General features: G+C 41.9%; 1 protein-coding gene across 4 annotated transcripts in view; it reads right to left on the reverse strand.

The window, feature by feature from the left end:
- tnk2b (tyrosine kinase, non-receptor, 2b) overlaps positions 1-19,219 on the reverse strand; it is a 178,832-nt gene that overhangs the window by 111,169 nt on the left and 48,444 nt on the right. The window lies entirely within an intron of this gene.

The raw sequence follows: 19,219 nt of genomic DNA on the forward strand, positions 1-19,219 counted from the left end.
TTGCGGTACCTATGAGTGAGTGGATAGAACTATTAGAACCAGTGTGACATTTCTATTCCTAGGTCAATGCCAAAGATAAATTACTAACAGTTTCAAATATTGGAGAGTTTTCTGTAGTCAGTTTGCTCAATAAAACAAACAGAAGATCATCCTAGACCATTTCACCGGGGACTTAAGATTTCAGAAAGTTGTCGTATTAAACTGAGCTGTTCATGTTTGAACCCACGTTCAACAACAGATCATTAAGTACTTCAAGTTATATCATTAATTTTGAGGTATTGATAAACACCCCTTTATATTTATTATATTGACGTCACTTTTCACTACTTGTATATAAGCTATGACTACAGTTATAGATGGGTTTCTTGTATGTCTAAGGTTGTAAATCAATGCAGTGTGGAACTGGAACTGAAACATTCCAGAGTGCTGATTCATGCACAGTCACGACAACCTGCTATACAAATGTGTCAGTTTTTCTGATTTTCATCCTTATTTTAATTTAATGGCTCATGTAAGACAGAACCAGAAGTCTACCAGCACTTTGATCATGAGTCTATTTTCTTGTGCGAACCTATAAATAAACGCTGAACAGTGCAGCCCATCAACAACTATATCCAATCTTGCCAATATCTGACCACTAGATTCCCAACAGGAGTCACTGGATAACAAGGCAGTACAGGAAATTTAACTAAATTTGTTTCCTAGCCTTGCTGCTTACTCAGCCCCTCCATGATAATGATTTTGAATCTGAACAAATGTAATCAGCATGCTCCCCCCTCAGCTCAGCAGAAAAATAAAAACAGAACCATAATAATTCCTTCAATTAAAATTCTGATCATCCTGAAGCTGCTTTTAGATAACACGGCGTGCAGCTGAATGAACAGAGCAGGCCAAGCAGCAGAGGAGCAGGGAATTTGACGTTTTGGGTCAAGACTGGCCTTCAGAAATGGGGGAGGGGAAGGGGATTCTGAAATAAATAGGGAGAGAAGGGAGTTGGGTTTGGAGGTTGGTCGGGTGGTACATGAGGACGAGGGGGGTTCTGTTTTGGTTATTATTGCGGGTAGCGGGCATGAGGGATGAGTTGCGGGAAATGTGGGCGACATGGTCAAGGGCATTTTCGATCACTGTGGAGGGGAAGTTGCAGTCCCTGAAAAGAGAGGATATCTGGGATGCTCAGGAGTGGAATGCCTCATCTCGGAAGCAGATGCAGCGGAGGCAAAGGAATTGGGAATAGGGGATGGCCTTTTTACAGAAAGGTGGGTAACAACAGGAGAATTATAGGTAGTTGTGGGAGTCAGCAGACTTAAAATGTATATCGGTTTCCAGGTGGATGCCAGAGATGGAGACAGAGGGGTCCAGGAAGGGCATGTCCATACTGGGCCTCCTGCTTGGCCACAATGACGCCACCTGAAAGATGCTGTTCCTGAATCTTGTATTTCGCTTGGGAACCCTCCAGCCCAAGGGTATCAATGTGGACTTCACAAGCTTCAAAATCTCCCCTCACCTGACCGCATCCCAAAGCCAGCTCAGATCATCTCCACCTCCCTAATCATTCCTCCCACCTCAAGCCCCACCCCAACCTCCTACCCACTAACCTCATCCCGCCTCCTTGACCTGTCTGTCCTCTCTGGGTTGACCTCTTCCCTACCTAACGCCCCATCTATGTTCACCTTCTCTGGCTCTAACCCCAGCCTCTTTGACCTGTCTGTCTCCTCTCCAACTACCTTCTCTATCCATCTTCTATCTGCCTTCCCCTCTCTCCCCATTTATTTCAGAATCCCCTTCCCCACCCCCAGTTCTGATGAAGGGTCTTGACCCGAAACATCAACTTTCCTGCTCCTCTGATGCTGCTTGGCCTGTTGCGTTCATCCAGCTTCACACTGTTATCTCAGATTCGCCAGCATCAACAGTTCCTACTATCTCCACTAAAGCTGTTTTTAGACTCATTTTTAATTAAATGACAACCTGAAAAAATAGAACATAAATTCGGAGTTCATAGCTTTTATTTGAATTTAAATGAAATGTGGTGTATTGCAAGAAGAGAATATACAAGTAGGTAAGTTTTGGTACAGCTGTGCAGGGCATGGGAGAGACAAAATCTAGAGTACTGTTGCAGTTTTTGTGTCCTTATTTAAAAAGCACATAACTGTATTCAAAACAGCGCAGAGAAGTATCACACTGAATCCTGGGATGAAAGAGTTATCATATATGGAAAAATTCCAAAGTTAGGCCTGTATTCCCCAAAGTTGAGAAGGAATGTGAGGTGGGGGAGGTAATAAGATAGCCCTTGTCTCTCGGTTCAGCATCTAAGGGAGTCAGTTTAAAAATAAGGACTTCTTCCAATGAAGATAGAAATAAGGACTTTTTTTCCCCCCCTCGCAGAGGAAATCTCCGAAGCTGTTTTCGCCAGCCAGCAGCAAAGGCTAGAAGTAGAAAGGGTCCCTTGATCGTGAATAATCTAAGGTATTACAAATAGACTGGTAAATGGAGTTGAGAGCACAATCAGATCACAACGGCTATTTCAAAGGGTGGAGCATGATAGAGGGTTAAATGCCCTTCTTTGTGTGTTCACATCATCATATCCAAACTTACTAAGGGGAGCCTAGTGATATTATATGTACGTGGTTAATTCCGAGACCAAGGCAATGCTGTGGGGACCCAGGTTCAAATTCTGCCATGACAGATGCTGTAATTTGAATTCAATAAAAATCTCAGATTAAGGATCTAATGATGGCCACGAAATCATTGTCAATTGTTGGAAAAACCTTCCTGGTTCACTAATGTCCTTTAGGAAAGGAAACTGCTGTTCTACATGGTTTAGCCTAGATGTAACGCCATAGCCACAACAATGTGGTTAGCTCTTTAGCTGCCCTCTCAATAAATAGGGATGGGCAATAATTGCTGGCCTAGCCAGTGATGCCCACATCCCAAATGAGCAAAAAACCTATCAAAATCTTGCTTAAAGTTATATTGTAATGTAGTAATCACAGCTTCAAACTTCTTGCATATATAAAACAAGCAACTCAAAAGGAACATAGCCAGTTCCAAAGTCTGTCTATCCAATCATCTATCATCACTTTTTTTTCCATAGAATCCCCATAGTGTGGGAACAGGCCCTTTGGCCCAACAAGTCCACACCGAACCTCACAGCATCCCACCCAGGTCCATCCCACTATAACTGACCTAAACTACACTTCCCCGAATACTACGGGCAATTTAGCATGGCCAATCCACCTACCCTGCAAACTCTTGGATTGTGGGAGGAAACCAGAGCACCTGGAGGAAACTCATGCTGACACAGGGAGAATGTGCAAACTCCACACAGACAGTTGCCTGAGGCTGGAATCGAACCCAGGTCCCTGGTGCTGTGAGACAGTGGTGCTAACCACTGTGCTACCGTGCCGCCCCTAGGGAAAGCGTAACAGAGGCCTTATTCTAATTTGTCATTAGCAAATAACGTGAAATTGACCAAGAATTCAACGTATTAAACAAGTCTTGTACCTTGCCATATAGAGCCTAAAGTTAATTAGCTGAACTCAAAAGGAGGTCAAAAATTTTAATTGAACACCATTCCAAATCACAACTTGCTTCTAACCTCCCACTACTCAGAGAAAATGCAGCCCAGAAGCTTGGATCCACACTTCTTTTGGCTATTGCAGTTAGAACTGTTCCATTATGGAAAATAAGCCAAAGTTATGACTAACACATTTTTCCATTTGTTGGTGTTGGCACAAATTACATAAGCCGCATATTTTCTGCCATTTTGCAGAGTGATTCTTTATCTTTCAATATTTTGGAAAAGCTGTTTTCTTTTCTCCATATAAAGAGCACTAATTACCAGACATCCTGCTTTCACCAGAAAGGACTCACTGTTTGGGCCACAGACAGGGCCACAAGTTGTAATATTCTGACTCACTCATAATAATTTGAGAAATTTGTTTCCTTAAAAATACAATCCTGAGGGAGAAAAACGTATTCATCTATACCAGTCGATTAACTAAATGAAATGTTTGATAATCAATCAGGCTTATAAATGATTAGGAAAATAAGTGAGGGGGAAAGATGTGATAGCTAAGTTAGTGTCGAACTCAAAATAAAGTTGTGCAGATGCTGAGAGGTCTACCAAGTATTTTCACCGCTTTGTTTTTGAGTTTAAGTTCAATTTCTCTGACCTGAAACTGTCAGAATCACACTGTTGCAGAGTATCTTATCCGTTAAACTCAACTAATGTACACTGTGTCAAATTTACCACTAACCTTGACTATAATTTTTGGTAGTTTGTCATCTTCAAACTATTTAAGGCCACCTGCTCAGGGTTCTCACTCCCAAGAAGTTTGATATTATAACACCAATGAAAGTGAACATATTTAAAATTACCCTCAACTGCTGACTATGAAAAGTCTAACTCAGCCTCAAATAAATGTAATGAATCAGCCTACATGGAAGAGAATTTCAAACTAACTACCATCTGAGGGAGAACATTTGTCCTCATCTGTCTCAAACAGGTTACCTCTTATTTTCACACTGTGGCCCGAGTGCAAGTCTCCACTTCATGAGCAAACATCCTCCTGGAAATCACTTTGTCAAGTCCTCTCAGAATTTTAAATGTTTCAATTATACCACTCTCGTTTTTCTAAACTCTAATGGTTAAAATCCCACCTTCTAATTTTTTTTTTCCCCCCCAGGATAAGCTCTTCTCTCCCAGAATGAGTAAGTGAACCTTATGGTCAAGGTAAATAAAATGATTGGCAATTCAAATTTGACTTTAGGAAATTAATTTTCAGATTATTCTCACCTGAAATTTATATTAATTTCTCCTGAAATTATCTCATATCTCTAAGGAACCTTGCTTGACCTCTCCATATTACTTGCATTCTACGACTGACTGCAATAGGGCAACAGGGCATTGAGATGCCTTATATTTCTGCTTCCTTTCCTTAATAGAACTGACTGTCCCATCTCACATTGTTCTAATTATTGTTCTAGCAAATGACGGAAAGTATTACTCCCAAATGTGATAAATCTGTCAAGGCAGTCCAATGTCTCAAATCCATTTGCCATGGGCATGCCACCACCTGCAGCAAGTCAGGTGAATACTGAATTTTAAAAAAAAACAGCATTCTTACCTAAGATAACAAAGCGTGAAGCTGGATGAACACAGCAGGCCAAGCAGCATCTCAGGAGCACAAAAGCTGATGTTTCGGGCCGAGACCCTTCATCCACGTCAGCTTTTGTGCTCCTGAGATGCTGCTGGACCTGCTGTGTTCATCCAGCTTCACACTTTGTTATCCCGGATTCTCCAGCATCTGCAGTCCCCATTATCTCTGATCAGCATTCTTACTTAATTCTCTCTTCAATCCATTTGAATTTTCTATCCTGATGCAATTACTCATTTGACAGTCATGTGTAAACAAGTATTGAATGAAATCTATAAGAACAGCTATCAATTGCAAAACGTCCCCATCACCACATTACTCAATGATTTGGACAGATTTGTGTTGAAATTATGCAAATCTTTGCAAAAATCACATTACATATTAGAGTGGGTTGATTCATTGGTCGAACTGTGCACCTTATCCCATCACCACCTTTATTCATATTGTCAAATGTGATTCAACATTGTAATAACCTACCAATCCATTAAGAACTGATAAACCACTGTGTGCAACACCATGCAGCTCATTTTGCAAATATAAATACTCAGCAATAATACTGCCAAAAATAGCAGGCGTACAGGCTATACCTGCAATAGTCAGAAGTAGCTGTGTTAATAATGACATTTCAGATTCAACTGGTTTTATACAAAAGGACCAAGAATAGTCGACTTGTGTAGTAAAGAATGGACAAAAATAATGAGGGAGAAACTAAGTGAGCTAGCTGGAAATATAAAACTAAGATAACAAGAGTTTCTAACCATTCAAAACTGAAAACAGTAGCAAAAACAAGTGCCAGTGATGACATTTTGTTAAATTCTTACAGAAGACACAAACGGCATCCCAGAAATAGTAGTAAAACAAGTTGTAAAAGGCAGGGACGTACTCACTATGACTACCACAACAAGCATTCAGAGAAAATTATTGGAACTAAAGGCTGTTAAGTCCCCCGGTCCTGATGGAATTCATCCAACAGTGATAAGAGAAATAGCTGCTGAGGTAGTAAATTCATTTGTCTTTATATATAGAATCTAATCAATTTTGGAAAGATCCCAGCAGTTTGGAAAATAGCAAATACATTCTACTCAAGTACTGCAGGAGAGTGGGGACAACATAAAGCAGGAAACTCCAGGAAAAGTGGCCTCGCACTTGTAAGAAGGAAGATGCTAGAATTGAATATTAAGGATGTCTTTGTGTAGTACTTAAAAATAAACTTATTCAATCAGGCAGAATCAATATGGTTTTGTGAAAGGGAAATCATGTTCAGCTAATTTATTGGAGTTCTTGGAGGAAGTTGTAAGGATAAAGCAGAACCTGCAGATGCAGCATACCAGGACTTCCAGAAGGCATTTGACAAGATAACACATCAACATGATGACACAAATTGGAGCTTATGCCGTCAAGTGTAACATAATAGCATGGACAGGATTGGTCAGCTCACGGGAAATAAAGAAGAAGCACGAATTAGTCTTTTTCAAGTTGGTGCCATATAATGAACAAAGTGCCACGGAGATCAGTGCTGGGGATTCAACTACTTACAATCCATAACAACTACTCTTATTAAAAAACCAATGCATGGTTGCTAAATTTACCGATGACAGAAAGGTAAGGTTACAATGGAAGCATTCATTACTAAAGGTTCAAACAGATCCAACCATGAACTCTATGCGAGTTCAGAAGAGAGGTAGAGCAATATAGCGAACATATATAGTGAATCTGCAGCCCAATGGAGTTGGCGCAATTTTGCAATACAAAAGAATATCCAAAAAAAGATAGAAAATTGATCACTGTTCACATCAATCAATACTGCAAGACTAATGCAAGCATGATTAGCAGCATAAACATGACTGTGTGAATAACCTGTCACATTCCAACACAAGACTACGTTTTTAAGAGTAGTGAGTTCTAAGGAAGGGTCACCGGGCTCGAAACGTTAATTGATTTTTCTTCATAGATGCTGCCAGACCTGCTGAGCTTTTCCAGCAACTTCTGTTTTTGTTAATAAGTTTTTAGAGCAGACCTCTCACATGCAAGGTTTTTCTTTCAAGCCTTCTGCCACAGACATGCTACAGCAGCATACACTAAACACACTTCCACTATGTGCTGTAGATAATGCGAACTGCAGATGCTGGAGAATACAAGATAACAAAGTATGGGGCTGGATGAACACAGGAGGCCAAGCAGCATCTTAGGAACACAAAAGCTGATGTTTCGGGCCTAGACCCTTCATCAGAGAGGGGATGGGTAGAGGGTTCTGGAATAAATAGGGAGACAGGGGGAGGCAGACTGAAGATGGACAGAGGAGAAAAGATAGGTGGAGAGGAGAGGAGAGCTGGAGAGGTAGGGAGGGGATAGGTCAGTCTGGTGAGGACGGACAGGTCAAGGAGGCGGGATGAGATTAGTAGGTGGAAAATGGAGGTGCGGCTTGAGATAGAAGGAAGGGATAGGTGAGAGGAAGAACAGGTTAGGGAGGCAGGGATGAGCTGGGCTGATTTTGGGATGCAGTGGGGGGAGGGGACGAGCTGGGCTAGTTTTGGGATGCAGTGGGGGAAGGGGAGATTTTGAAGCTTGTGAAGTCCACATGGGAACCCTGCAGCCCAATGGTATCAAAGTGGAATATGAGTTGCTGTTCCTGCAACCTTCGGGTAGCGTCATTGTGGCACTGCAGGAGGCCCAGGATGGACATGTCATCTAAGGAATGGGAGGGGGAGTTAAAATGGCTCGCGACTGGGAGGTGCAGTTGTTTATTGTGAACTGAGCGGAGGTGTTCTGCAAAGCGGTCCCCAAGCCTCCACTTGGTTTCCCCAATGTAGAGGAAACCACAATGGGTACAGTGGATACGGTATATCACATTGGCAGATGTGCAGGTAAACATCTGCTTGACATGGAAAGTCATCTTGGGGCCTGGGATGGGGGTGTGGGTCTGCTTGGGAACCCTGCAGCCAATGGTATCAACGTGGACTTCGCAAGCTTCAAAATCTCCCCTCCCCCAAGTGCATCCCAAAACCAACCCAGCTCATCCCAACCTCCCTAATCTGTTCTTCCTCTCACCTATCCCCTCCTCCCACCTAAAGTCGCACCTCCATTTTCCACCTAGTACCCTCATCCCGCCTCCTTGACCTGTCCATCCTCCCAAGACTGGTCTACCCACTCCCTACCTATATTCTCCTCTCTCCATCTTCGGTCCATCTCCCCTCTCTCCCTATTTTTATCAGGACCCTCTCCCCATCCCCCTCCCTGATGAAGCGCTTTGGTCTGAAACGTCAGCTTTTGTGCTCCTAAGATGCTGCTTGGCCTGCTGTGTTCATCCAGCTCCACACTGTTATCCTGTGCTGTGGTGGATCAGTCACTGATTTCTTTCAACTTCAAATCTAATAGTAAGTTCCAAGCTGTTGAATTATAATAAGTATGCTATCGTTGTTCCAAACCAAAAGTTTAATTTATTCTTCCTATCTATTTTCTATTGATTTGTCAGAAGTGCTCTGGTCAATTGCTACAATTCAGATGGTAAGAGCCAGACAACACAACTAATTAGTGTTTATAAAATACAGTACTTTACATGACAAAATGTTGCACACTGCATGATAAAGCTGTCCTTCCTAAAACTGTGATTTACTAACAGTAATATAATAACTTTCTACATACAGGAATGTGCACCTTCAATACACTACAGGTTACTGGAAATAACAGCATGTCTGAGTAACTGAATAAAGGAGATTGCTGTCTCTCTCACTGCAACTACTGACCGAGTCAGGTGGTCCAAAATAATAAGCATTCATTTGTATTCAACAAACACCTTCTTAAAACAATGCCTGGGAAATGATTACTAATTTAGGAGTACACACAATTTAGGACTAGGAGTAGGCTACTCTGAATACTGTCAACTCCACATTTCCAACTATCTCCGATAACATTTCAATTCCTTGAAACAAACTGGTTTGCAGGACAAAGTCAAAACTAAAGTAAATACATTTTCTGCAGTTCCAGAATTAGCAGAATAATTCATTTTTGTATTTCCAGGATTTTGTTTTTTCGCTTTGATTAAATTGCACAACTTCTTTCAAAGTCAAACTTAGCAGGTGATACAGCTTTCGATATTCACTTTTGTAAAGCTATTAGTGTACAACACACATCTGGGCTTTAGGTTCAATTTTTTCAGATATAATGTTATTCTCAATATCTAAACATTGTACTGAAACAAAAAAAGTGACTTAGAACCAATCAGTATCTGACTACTCATTCAGCAAGAGGATAAGGCATTGAGAGTAAAAATCAATGTAGCACTTTTGACCCTCCTACCTATTTAGGTTTAATACTGTTTAGGGAACTTAAGCTTTGTATAATTGTGGAAAGATTAATATTTTGTTTATACAATGGTCATTGAGAGCTCAGTGTGGACATTGGAGAATTTTTTTGTAAAAACAAGACTTCCTAGAAATCTCATGACTAATGATGACTGGCTGTTCTGCTGTAAATCTGTTGGAGGCTGTTTTGAACATTGGCTGACTTGGAGAAGTCAGTGTTTTATTTGGTTTAGTTGGAGGGAAGCCTGCTAAGAACAAGCCGAGTTGGAGGGAAGCTTACCAAAAAACAAGTTACCCGGCCAATCTCTCCCATTTCAGAATAAAAGTTTTTCTATATCAGTTCAGGATGAAACCCATTTGTTCTTTTGAAGATCCATCTGAAAGAACATCTCAATATTGTACTTCCTGGGAAATTTGTGCCTTCAAAACCACACAGACATGATAAGTGACTCGATCACATGGTTTTCAGAGCATTATAGCAATAAACTCTGGAACATTCCCCAGTTGGGTAAAGTGTTCTCTTTTCAGACAGCTAAAATCTACAGAGATTCTTTTAAAAAAGTAAAGGCAAAGAACTGTAGATACTAGAAATCTGAAACAAACAGAATCTTGGAGAAAATCAACAGGTCTGGCAGCATACATGGAGAAAGAAAGTCAACATTTTGAGTCTGGTAATGACTTCTTCAGAATCCCATGTTTTTATTTTCACTTGGAAAACACCATATATGTTTACATATGTATTTTACAGATATACATAGGGATAAGCATTTATAATTGTACATTACCACACGTTAACCTATTATTGCATCTTTATTTGAATTAAGTTCTGTTTCGATTGTAAATCCATTATTGTGTTTATTACAAAATACAGTTGATAGATATCTTTGTTTGAAACTTGGTATTGATAAGGCATCAAGTCACCTTGGTAACTGGAAAAGTATTTTTGTTTTATGTCGCAATCTGTGGAGTAGTTGGATTAAAACTGCAGTGCACTCCTCCAGCACCATATGTACTGAATAAACCAGGTGGTATTAACGTCATTTTACATTTCGCCACGATAGAACACATTAATATGCATTCTGTACCGAAACTGGACAAAATGGAAAGAGAGGGGGTAGGGACGAAAGAAGGAAAAGAAAAGCTGTGAGGAAGTTAACAGTCTGACATGATAGTACAGCTGGAGCAAATGCAATCCTGTAACCAGACCCTGAAATAAATCACCTGCTTCTGTAAATTTACAGACCTTGAAATCTACACAAGCTGACATACAGCAGGATGCAGGATTTAAGTTTCAGACAAGCTATGGAAAGGGTCCATTAGATCATCGTCGTCAGCAACCCAAAAACTGAACACACAACAGTCACAGTAAAGGTCAATCCAGGGACCAGCTTAAAGGTTTCTAAGAATAGGTCAGAAACAGCATTCTGCTTTAAAAAGTTATTTGTTTTAAACAATCATCCTCTAACAGGTATAACACCAGAACTGAACATTAAACTCCTGACATGTTTTTTAAAATTATGCAAATTAAACAGAATATCCAATAGGGAAAAACTCAGCATGCTTGGCAGCACAGAAAAAAAGTTAACACTGAGTTCTGAAGTAGTTATTTAGATTCGAACACTTTGTAAATCGGTCCACAGACGCTTCCAAACTTCCTGAGTTTTTCTTGCATTTTTCATTTTAATTCAGATTTGCAGTATCCACAATCATTTGCTTATATGGCTTATATATCCAAATTAGCTTAACACAGTGGGATATCAACTTCTAATGCTAATTACTACGCTATGAACTAATATTCATAAATCTCAAAATGTGAGAGAGGAAGATTGATGTACTAGGCTATCAGAAACAAAGCAGAGGGCTGACTGGTGAAAGGTGTGTTGTTTAAAAGCCAGCAAACAATACGTTCTGTCAAACTGCAAAAGGAAGTAGACAAACAGTAGGGATTTTAAATGGAGCTGCCCTTCAATGGGATTTAGCATGAGTGATGGTCCCACACAGTTGTGTGTGCAATATTTTTCAGTAATGTGGAGCAGAGTGTAGATAGTACAGTTGTCAAAGTTACAACATACAATATATTGGGTGAACCAGAGTATGTTGATCACTTTAAAATGAAGATATATAACACAGATGGATTCGGATAGATTGTAGCAATAGGTGCAAACTAGTTAAGGTCCTTTAATGCCTATAATTGGGGAATTATAAACAGAATTTGGATAATGCAACATGGATGGTTTAAATGTGACAGACACTTTAGGGAGTCACTAACTACGATTAATGGTTCCACTTCATGATGGATGACTGCACCTAAAGCAAACAAGATCTTTGGGTCCATTGTCCAGACAATTCAAATAAAACTGAGATAAAACAATAAAGTTAGGGAAGGCCTTGGAGAGAGACCTCTGTCTTTCCCATTCGAGGATCCATTTTTTAAGGAATTTCTATATTCACACAGCACTGATGTTAATATAATAAAATGTGAGGCTGGATGAACACAGCAGGCCAAGCAGCATCTCAGGAGCACAAAAGCTGACGTTTCGGGCCTAGACCCTTCATCAGAGAGGGGGATGGGGGGAGGGAACTGGAATAAATAGGGAGAGAGGGGGAGGCGGACCGAAGATGGAGAGTAAAGAAGATAGGTGGAGAGGGTGTAGGTGGGGAGGTAGGGAGGGGATAGGTCAGTCCAGGGAAGACGGACAGGTCAAGGAGGTGGGATGAGGTTAGTAGGTAGCTGGGGGTGCGGCTTGGGGTGGGAGGAAGGGATGGGTGAGAGGAAGAACCGGTTAGGGAGGCAGAGACAGACAACCTGTCTCTGCCTCCCTAACCGGTTCTTCCTCTCACCCATCCCTTCCTCCCACCCCAAGCCGCACCCCCAGCTACCTACTAACCTCATCCCACCTCCTTGACCTGTCCGTCTTCCCTGGACTGACCTATCCCCTCCCTACCTCCCCACCTACACCCTCTCCACCTATCTTCTTTACTCTCCATCTTCGGTCCGCCTCCCCCTCTCTCCCTATTTATTCCAGTTCCCTCCCCCCATCCCCCTCTCTGAAGAAGGGTCTAGGCCCGAAACGTCAGCTTTTGTGCTCCTGAGATGCTGCTTGGCCTGCTGTGTTCATCCAGCCTCACATTTTATTATCTTGGAATCTCCAGCATCTGCAGTTCCCATTATCACTGATGTTAATATCACTTGTTAATTCCCAAAGAAACAATAATGTACAGCCAGCAAGATAACAAAGTGTGGGGCTGGATGAACACAGCAGGCCAAGCAGCATCTTAGGAGCACAAAAGCTGACGTTTCGGGCGTAGGCCTTTCATCAGAAAAGAGGGATAGGGAGAGGATTCTGAAATAAATAGGGAGAGAGGGGGAGGCGGACTATGGATAGAGGAGGAGATAGGTGGAGAGGACAGTATGGGTGGGGAGGTAGGGAGGAGATAGGTCAGTCCGGGGAGGACGGGCAGGTCAAGGGGGCGGGATGAGGTTAGTAGGTAGGAAATGGAGGTGCGGCTTGAGACGGGAGGAGGGGATGGGTGGGAGGAAGAACAGGTGTTAGGCAGGCAGGGACGAGCTAGGCTGGTTTTGGGGTGCAGTAGGGGGGAGGGGAGATTTTGAAGCTGGTGAAATCCACATTGATACCATTAGGCTGCAGGGTTCCCAAGCGGAATGTGAGTTGCTGTTCCTGCAACCTACAGGTGGCATCATTGTGGCACTGCAGGAGGCCTAGGCTGGACATGTTGTCTAAGGAATGGAAGGGGGAGTTAAAATGGTTCGCAACTGGGGAGGTGCAGTTGTTTACTGTGGACCAAGCGTAGATGCTCTGCAAAACAGTCCCCAAGCCTCCGCTTGGTTTCCCCAATGTACCAGAAGCCACACCGGGTGCAATATACTACACCACTTGGCAGCAAATCAAGTTTCAAACTACAAGTCACACCAAGGTCAGTGGCTGTGATGATCCATTCTAAACTAGACTTCTGGATCATCAGTCTTAGTTAATCTTGGTGGTTTTACATTTGGCTTAAAAGCCACGTGCACCGCACCCAGCCTTCAGGAATTCAGTAGCTTTAATACAATCTAACGTGCTTTGAATGTGTCTAACATCCTGGTGCAACAATCTATCCCAGAATTTCTAGTTAAAACAGTCCTTTTTCCATTATATTTGAAATGCACACATATTTGATCACCAACAACATGGAAAACAAGTACTGGACAAAATAAGCATCCTTCAGAGCAATAAAATAGTCTACAGACTGCTTAGGATGTATTTGAATTAAATTTCAAACTGTTTAGAATTATGATGCAGAGCAGTGCTTTCAAGCACATGAACAAGGAAAATGTAGCTAGCCTGACCAATGTTAGAAAATATAGAGGCATACAGCTTGGAAACAGACACTTCGGTCCAACAAATCCGTGTCAAACATATTCCCAAACTAAACTAGACCCACCTGCCTGCTCCTGGCCCATATCCCACCAAATCCTACCTATTGATATATCCATCCAAATGTCTTTTAAAATGTTGTAACTGCACCCACATCCACCACTTCATCAGGACGTTCATTCCACACATGAACGACTGTGTGAAAAAAATTGCTTCGTGTCTTTTCAAATCTCTCTCCTCTTGCAATAAAAATGTGCCCTCAAGGTTTGAAATTCCCTATCTTAGGAAAAGGACAACTACGATCCACTCTATCTATACCTCTCATTATTTTATAAACATCTATCAGGTCACCTCTCAATCTCCTATGCTCCAGTGAAAAAATGTCCCAGCCTATTCAGGCCTTACTTATAACTCAAACCTTCCATACCCAGCAACATCCTGATAAATGTCTTTAGAACCCCTGCCCAGCTCAATAACATCCTTCCGATAACCAGACGGCCAGAACTGGACGCAGTATTGCAGAATAGGCCTCACCAATCTCCTGCACAATCTCAACCTAACTTCCGAACTCCTATAGTCAAAGGATTGAGCAATGAAGGCAAGCATGCCAAACAACTTTTTAAACCATCCTGTCTACATGTGACGCAAACATTAAAGAATTGCGTACCTGCACTCCTCAGCCTTTCTGTTCTACAACACTATCCAAGGCTTTACCATTAATTGTATAAGCCCTACCCTTGTTTGTTGTATTAAAATTCAAATATCCCGATTGAACTCCATCCACCACTTTTCAGCCCATTGACTCATTATATTTGAAATACTGTATCCAAGAATAACATTAAATATAAAGTCTGAAATTCATGGTAAAGATAACAAATAACATTCAAAATGAGCAGAAAAAAGCTGAGATGAATGAAATCTATGATTTTGATAGTGCTACTTAAATTTTTGGAGGGCTATTACTTGAACCCTGGGATCTAGAGGAATAAGAAACATCCATGCTTTCTCTACCTCTTGTGTTCAGTATATTTGACATCTTACTTCATTAATACTGGCTGATCATACCTGGTTATGTCTGGTAACATGGGGTCTCCATTGTTATAATGGAATATTTTGGAATTACAATTTTTGCTTAAGGGTCAATGAGGTAACTTGTAATCAGAGGGACTGACAGCACTATTTATCAAGCATTCTCACAGTGAGCAGCAGTTCAATTCACTGACTTGGAAAACAGAATGTCATAAAGCTGCTATTTTTATGCAAGTGTTCATACCTCTAGTTTGCTGCAAAATAGTTATCAGCATTAAGCAGGAAGATTGAAGTAAAACCAAGACTGACAGTCAAAAGAACTCTAATACTTTTGCTAGTTTTGTTTTTCATGAGTAAATGTACAAAACCCACATTTACCAACTAATGAGAACCTCGAAAGAAGACAATTTGCCACAGTGAAAATGAAAGATACTTCAACTCTCCTAGAATTCATTAGTAAAACCAGTCAAAACAGATCCAAAGCTCTTGCTGAACTTGTCTATGCATTCACTGAAATCACTGATTAGTACAACAATACAAAGTTTTAGCAGTTTTGTGACCCAATTTTAAAACCAAATAGGGAAGATGAACTGAGTAAGATTGAGGCAAGTCTGTGAAATCTATGTGGCCTTAAGTCTTCAAGCTAACAGATATTTATGTAGCAATAGATGTGATTCTAGAAAGGTAGACACCGTCCTAGCATTAGGATCCAAGATGTTGAATAACTGGAAACTATTGCAGAGTGTGAACAGTTGCAAAGTGTGGTCCATATCTGTATTGGTTATGAGTAAACAAAAGAAAGGGATAAGGGCCTGCAGGCAAATTTTTAGAAGTTAGGAAGAAGATTAATAAGCAGGAACACGAAGGTAGTACTCTCAAGGTTGGCGTCAGTGCCAGTAAGTAGATAATATATTTGAATGTGTGGCTGGTGAGATGATGCAGGAGGAAGAGCTTTACTTTCCTGGAATAATGAGACTGGATCTGGGAGGAGCCGGGCTTACACAGACAAAACCAGTTTGCACTTCAGCAATGCTGGAGCCAAAGCTCTGGTCAGGTACTGTTCTAGTATTACGAAAGAAGGTTTAAAATAATTTGTTGTATCAGTGATAATGGGAACTGCAGATGCTGGAGAATCCAAGATAACAAAGTGTGAAGCTGGATGAACACAGGAGCACCTGAGATGCTGCTTGGCCTGCTGTGTTCATCCAGCTTCACACTGTGTTATCTTAAAATAATTTGTTAGAAGGATAGAACAAGGTTATAAAGCAGAAACGAGGTACTCAAAAGACTGGGAGAGATGGACAGCTTTAAAAGTAATAAATAGTAAATATACCACAGGGTCATAAAGGATAGGCTAAGAGGAAATATAGTGAGATCGATTTCAGGATTATAGTGCATGCACGTAAATGCACTTAGCATGGTAAATAAGGTTGACGAGCTCCAGATGCAAATAATTACATGGAAATCTGATAGTGCAGGAATAATGGAAACCTGACTCAAAGATGGCAGGACTGGGTACTAACAATCCTGAATGTAGGAAATGACTCGGAAATAAACAGGAAGGGCAACAGCATTGATTAAGGAGGAAGTAATACGGTGCTGAAGAGGGAAGGTCCTTGGGGGTTCAAGGGCAAAATCTATTTGGTTAGTATTATAGGTATATTACTACAGAAGGGTTAAGCATTTCTCAAGTGTGTTCAGGAAAATTTTCTTGATCAGTACATTCTACCACTACGATGACCACTGCTGGATGTTTTTCCTGTATATCAAGATGGGTCAAATGGATCAATCATCAGGAAGCAAATACTTAAGAAACAGTAATCATTATTTTCTAAGATTTTAGTTAGGTTTTTAAAAATTCATAAGGAGCAATTGAGAGTAAGAACAGTTAACTGGAGGAGGTCTAAGCTTAAGTGATTTAAGAACAGAACTATGCAGATAAAATTACAATCAAAATAAAATTGGTGGATAAAATTGTAAACAAACAGCAGGTTGCCTTTAAAGAAATGTTTTGGGTATAACAGAGGAGAAAAGTACTATAAACAAAGCCAGAGTTGTCCTGGATGACAGAAAAGAAGAAAAGAGGCTATACTGAATCATAAAGAGATGTAAAGATAAAGTCACCAAAATCCAAATGAACATCGGGCTGCTCTCTCGTTTTAGAGACGACTGGTGGTTTAAAGTGATGGTCGCCAAGCCTCAGTCAAGGGGTGCAGGGCCTCCATGGAGATCTCAGCAGAACTGGAACTGAACTACGCTGTTAGTACAACTCTGCGATGCAAACTAGCTATCCAGCCAACTGAGCTAACCTAATTCCTTGTGGTAGATGTCACTTCTCCTCTCCGGTGATCGAAAATGCCCTCAACCACATCTCTAGAACATAGAACAGCACTGTACAGGCCATTCAGCCCATGATGCTGTGCCGAACCTTTACCCTAAACATAAAGTCTATCTAACCGCCACCGCTACCTTGTTCTATCATCCATATGTCTATCTCATAGCCACTTAAATGCCCCTAATGAGGCCAACGCCACTACCCTCTCTGGCAATGTATTCCACACCCCTACCACTCTCCGAGTAAAGAACCTACCTCTGACGTCTCCCCGATAGCTACCCCCTTTCACTTTAAAACTATGTCCCCTCGTAAAAGCAACCTCCACCCTAGGAAAAAGTCTCTGGCTGTCTACTCTATCTATACCTCTGATCATTTTGTACACCTCTACCAAGTCACCTCTCATCCTTCGTCATTCTAAAGAGAAAAGCCCTAACTATTTTAACTTTTCCTCATAAGGCCTTCCCTCCATTCCAGGCAACATTCTGGCAAATCTCCTCTGCACGTTTTCTAACACTTCCACATCTTTCCAGTAATGAGGCAACCAGAACTGGACACAATACTCCAGATGTGGCCACTCCCCATCACTGCCTACCTGCACTCATCTATCACCATCATCTCAGAGATAGCAAGAACTGCAGAAAGTTGCAGTGAACCTTCATCAAACTCTGGGCCAAATTCAATTGGACAATGCTGTCCAATTTAGGGTACTATATTCTAGGAACAATGCAAAGGCATTAATAGTGTGAGTGAAAAACATTTAAGAGCATGGTTCCAGGGATCAGAAACTTCAATTACATGGACAGTTTGGACAAGTTGAGTAAATTCTTCTCAGAAAACAATGATAAAAAGGAAAACTGAAAGGGCATTTAACTAAGAGGAACTGTAAATCAAAGGACACAGCTGGGGAAAATAATAAGCAATATGAGCAAAATCTTTAATGCATAGCACGTAGTTAGGATTTGGAATACATAGCCTGACAAGGTGGTGAAGGCAGATTCATTCATGTCTTTCAACAGACGAATCATACAAGCACCTGAAGGCAAAAAAATTTAGGCAATTGGTAAGAGAGAGATAATGGGAACTGCAGATGCTGGAGATCCCAAGATAATAAAATGTGAGGCTGGATGAACACAGCAGGCCAAGCAGCATCTCAGGAGCACAAAAGCTGACGTTTCGGGCCTAGACCCTTCATCAGAGAGGGGGATGGGGGGAGGGAACTGGAATAAATAGGGAGAGAGGGGGAGGCGGACCGAAGATGGAGAGTAAAGAAGATAGGTGGAGAGGGTAAAATAGTATCAGAGATAATGGGAACTGCAGATGCTGGAGATTCCAAGATAATAAAATGTGAGGCTGGATGAACACAGCAGGCCAAGCAGCATCTCAGGAGCACAAAAGCTGACGTTTCGGGCCTAGACCCTTCATCAGAGAGGGTCTGTAGAGGGTCATCAGAGAGCCTGTACCCCAGAGGAGACAGCCACCCTGAGCCCTGCCGAATCTTCACCATCCCCCCAGACCTCCCACTGACTGAGGACGAACGGTCAGTCCTGAGCAAGGGGCTCACCTTTGTCCCCCTACAACCACACATCAACGAATACCAGTCACGGTCGGACATAGAGCAGTTTTTCCGCCGTCTTCGCCTGCATGCCTACTTCTTCAACCGGGAACCCAACCCTCCTTCCACTGACCCCTTCACCCGCTTCCAACACAAGTCCTCCTCCTGGACACCACCCCCAGGCCTCCTACCCTCCCTCGACCTCTTCATCTCCAACTGCCGTCGAGACATCAACCGCCTCAACCTCTCCACCCCTCTCACCCACTCCAACCTCTCCCCCGCAGAACGGGCAGCCCTCCGCTCCCTCCGCTCCAACCCCAACCTCACCATCAAACCCGCAGACAAGGGTGGCGCAGTGGTAGTATGGCGTACTGACCTCTACATCGCCGAGGCCAGACGCCAACTCTCCGACACCACCTCCTACCGCCTCCTCGATCATGACCCCACACCCGAGCACCAAACCATCATCT

This window comes from Stegostoma tigrinum, chromosome 14 (assembly GCF_030684315.1).
Source record: "Stegostoma tigrinum isolate sSteTig4 chromosome 14, sSteTig4.hap1, whole genome shotgun sequence".
NCBI classification, from domain to species: Eukaryota; Metazoa; Chordata; class Chondrichthyes; order Orectolobiformes; family Stegostomatidae; genus Stegostoma; species Stegostoma tigrinum.